The sequence below is a fragment of the Dipodomys spectabilis genome, unplaced genomic scaffold (genome assembly GCF_019054845.1).
Source record: "Dipodomys spectabilis isolate Male_0828 unplaced genomic scaffold, ASM1905484v1 ptg000238l, whole genome shotgun sequence".
NCBI classification, from domain to species: domain Eukaryota; kingdom Metazoa; phylum Chordata; class Mammalia; order Rodentia; family Heteromyidae; genus Dipodomys; species Dipodomys spectabilis.
In genome coordinates, this window is record NW_024870915.1 from 2,338,176 (window position 1) to 2,342,700 (window position 4,525).

The 4,525-nt window shown below is 32.5% G+C and overlaps 1 pseudogene; it reads right to left on the reverse strand.

Moving 5' to 3' along the window:
• Nucleotides 1–1,230: 1,230 nt before the first annotated feature.
• On the reverse strand, nucleotides 1,231–1,327 carry LOC122124509 (annotated as a pseudogene).
• Nucleotides 1,328–4,525: the final 3,198 nt, after the last annotated feature.

Below are 4,525 nucleotides of genomic sequence, written 5' to 3' on the forward strand. Positions count from 1 at the left end.
TTTTTGGTCGGTCATGGGGCTTGAGCTCTGGGCTTGGGTGCTGTCCCTGTGCTCTTCAGCTCAAGGGGAGTGCTCTACCGCTTGAGCCACAGTATACTTCCCCAAACTAAAGGACTCTTGACACCCTTATATCTTGCTGTTGAGAATTGAGATAGCAAAGATACGCTGGAGCGCCTTCTGTTGAACCATTATATAAATCCAGGCCTGAAGAGCAACATAGAAGAAACTGTATTTGATATTGCCAAAAGGATAAGTACGTATCACTACCTCTATGAAGTTGTGAAAGGCTGTACAAATTGTTCACCGAAGTCCTAATGGTCGGGTTAAGTTTCTTAAATTTCAAAAATGCAAGTCCATCTTTTGTGTCCCTACAAAATATTTTCACAATCAAAATAAGAGCAATATCTTTTTTTTTGGTCGGTCATGGGGCTTGAACTCTGGGCCTGGGAGCTATCCCTGTGCTGTTCAGCTCAAGGTGAGCCCTCTACCACTTGAGACACAGCTCCACTTCCAGTTTTCTAGTGGTTTAGAGATAAGAGTACCACAGACTTTCCTTCCCAGGCTGGCTTTGAACCATGACCCTCAGATCTCAGCCTCCTGTGTAGCTAGGATTATAGGCATGAACCACCAATGCCCGGAAGCACCAATATTTTACTATAAAAAATCATGGATTCCGCGGAATTCTTCCAAGTGAATTGCCTGCGTTGGATGGAAAAATGTATTCAATAGTTTTTATAAACATGTATAATAATTTCTTCAGAGTTTGTGATTTTTTAATAAGAAATAATTTTAATTTACCTGTTAAAATGAGTAGTACACAAACTAAAATATTTCTGGTGCTTGTCTGAAAAAGTATATTTTAAAATATTCTATATTTTGTGTTTGCATAATGTTCATAATTTATTTTCTCCTAGATATACTTTGAGTTCTATATTATTTTATAATATATAGGTTCATTAATGTGTCCTTTCCGATTGCATTCCATATAGAAACAGTTTGATTCCTTTTTTTCTAGGTCTTAATATTATTTTTCTTTGGGATAAAATGACAATGTTGTCTAATTTGAAAAATTTTGTAAAGTTTATGCTATGTAAACGCCTTTCTGAGGGGAAGATTTAATACACTGATGTCAAACTAAATTTAATTATATGAGTTACATGTATTGTTACACGTGTAATTTTGTAATCAAGTTTTTAATCACTTTTTTTCATTTCTTGCATCTGAAGAATGAAAAATATGGAATACTTTTCAAATTTTCATATTATCCTTGTGCAAGTGCCATGTTAATCTCTGTATTGTAATTTGAGTATACATGCTGCTGAAGCATGTAGTATCCTTTAAATTTAGTAGTTAATGATGGAATCTTTATACAGGCTTATATCTATGGGTGCCTACTTGTAACAAGGAAACCTTATTGTTCCTAACAATGCTATCGATCTTATTTCCCTAAAATTCTGTGAATTGTGAAAAAATTATATTGATTAGTCGATTGCTCACATTTGCAAACTTTTTTTGTCAATGAGTATCTTAAGTCTTTTTATTTGGAATTTGATCATACTCTCAATTATTTATAGATAGGTCTAAAGGTGATGGCTTTTTCAAGTACTTATTTATCCAGCTTTGTGGACCTAATGGATTCAAATTAAGCATTGCTTAAGAGCTACTTCTAAACTTCTTCAGCTGACATTTTCCCAAATGATGTGTTACTGGAACAAATGTCTACCTGAGCCTTTACCCTTCTTCCATGTGGGAACAGACCAACCAGAATACCTTACCCTGACACCAAAGATTTTCTTACTAGAACAAAACTAATCTTGGTTACAAGAGATCATAGAGAGATGAACCGTTCAAACAGAACTGTTCAGATTAGAAGGTATTTTATCAAAATATAATTGTTTATTTTACCTTCCATTTAAAAGTAGCTAAAGCCAAGAAGGTGAAAAAATTGTTCGTATGCATGATTACTTAATGTCCTGGCCTGTCTGTAAGTTCCTGCCAGGAACTTACACTACTACCTTTTTATCACCAAATATTTTCATAGTTACAGGAGAAGTGCATATGTTTCTCCTCCTTATTAGGCATTAAATTGATAATGTTTTAATCACAGTGTTTCCTCTTGCCTCCAAGCTGTAAATCTAAAAATGATAAAGATTTAGGTCTAACTCTATCAGACACTGAAGTAGAGATAATGGAATAATACTTTAAAACAGAGTTGCCTTTGATACAGTAACTACAACAGAACAATACAAAACGTGTGTCTTTTAATCATATTATATAGTTATATATTTTATATTTATATGTGCTGATTTTATATTTCACACAATGAAATTTACTAGAATTAGTTGATAATTTGACAAATAAATTGATATTTACTTCAATAAATAGAATTGGAATATAAATATTTAGGTTTCAAATATATATTAGACTAGAAAAAGTATCAATGCAATCTTTTTAGTATAAACTTGTGATACATTATAACTGTCCTTGGTCTTCTGAATCCACATGATAAAAAAAACAATATTTTTTTCTAATCTGTAATGGATTTTACTCTGCTGCTCTGTTTATTGTTTTAACTCGCTTGTTGCAAACTGTTTTTGTCCATATTTCTGAAGCATTTTTACTGATTATGCCCAAATTTTGCTAAGATATCTAAAAAATATTATTCTTCTACAGTACCCATGGGTCCTAGGATCCCAGGGCCCAGATACCTGCATCATCAGATAACAGGGGCAAGACTTTTCACCAAGGCCCATGCAACATATCAACACAAAGTAATTGAAGACCCATCTCAATTTCGCATTTCCTATATTTCAGGGCCCCAATTCCTTGAGATGCAGGAATTAGCAGTAAGCAATTGTGAAATACAAGGCAACTTAAAATGAAGGATGAGATCACAAAATTTGAGAGAAAGTACTGTAATTCAAACATTCAACTTACAGATGACCAGCCCATATGAGTGAACAAGTTCACAAAGTGTCATAAGATTATTTTTAATACCTCTCACCTATGATTAACGAAAGATTTTATTACAACATAAGTGGGACAAAAAATAGTTCCTAGAAGGATAGATCTATAATTGGTCTACCAAAGCCCGAAAACTTGACTTAGAGGTCAAATGTAATTCAGAAAAACATTTGAAACACTAAGGAGTGCTACAAAATACTGGGATTTCAGTACAACATGGTTCTGTGGTATAAAAATGTCACTCTCAAACCAATGATAATCTACATTTAATCTCCTGAAAGTATATTCCTTTTCAAATAAACTTTTTAAAATCACTTTCACCAAAATAACATTTGACAAGTTGATGATACTTAGTGACATTACAAGTTTTTCAAGTGTAGGGAGCAAGTTACAATAGAGTTGAATTATTTACACAGCACTAATGCCAAACATGTTCAACCATTCATTAAAGTGTAGAAATAGTACCACCCACAATTTGTGTTTTTCAGTAAGGGCCTTTCAGAAATGTGTTAAATATGTCAGCCTCCTAAATTTCAAATCCAAACGTTAGCTAATAAATTTCATCATTTAATAAGGTACATTTTAAAAAATCACAAATAGTTGCCTTATCATATGTTACTTTATGTTTTCCCTCTGTCTAACATAGTAAGAAATATGACTTTAAATCTTGAATATGTGTACTCATCAGAGATATTACAAACCTAATATCTGTCTTCTATTTCTATCATATTCCTATCTAGGAATAAATTTATTTTTCTTCTTTTTCCAAAACTTATAGGTAGTAGAAAATATTATTCCATGTAAAATAAAAGAATCACACCATTGTACAAAGCCATTTATAAAAATTCATAGTTAGGAATACATTCTAAGCCATTTTTTAACTTTCTTTTTGAATAAAGATTAATCTTCCAAACGGTTGAGAATAAAATCATGTTTAGGTGCTTCCTGTCTCCAGTCTTGCAAATTGTTGCTGCAGATGAATGAATTATGGAAATATAAGCTGACATCATTTCAAGAATATGCAGGATTGAAACTCCATGGAATGTATATAAATCTTTCAAAGTATTAATAGACAGTTTAACAGAATGACTATCAGGAAGTTGAAACCAAAGAGGAATTATAGTAAAGAAATAGAATTAATGAAAAATGAACAAGGGGCAAATACAGCTAGAATACTGAATGTATACACATGATGAAGGAAGTGGTAAATTGGAAATAAATCTTGGAAAAAGGGTTGGTTGAGAATGATAGAAGGAGTGACTCTGATCTAGGAGCATTGGACAATTAGATGCATATATTAAATTGTAACACAATTGCACAAACTTTTAAAATTCAGTTAAAAAACACAACAAGAAACAAAAACACACAAAAATCACAACCAAACAGCAATCTCTAGAGAGTATGAATATGACCACTCAAAATTTTAATCAGTTAATGAAGGGCAGTCTTGGGAAAAGCAAACAAAGCTGTTCAAAGAGGGAAGTTTGGGATAGGGGAGAATTTTGAACAGAATTAAATAGATTGTCTAAGGTTATAAATCACCTACATCTGCTGCATACAG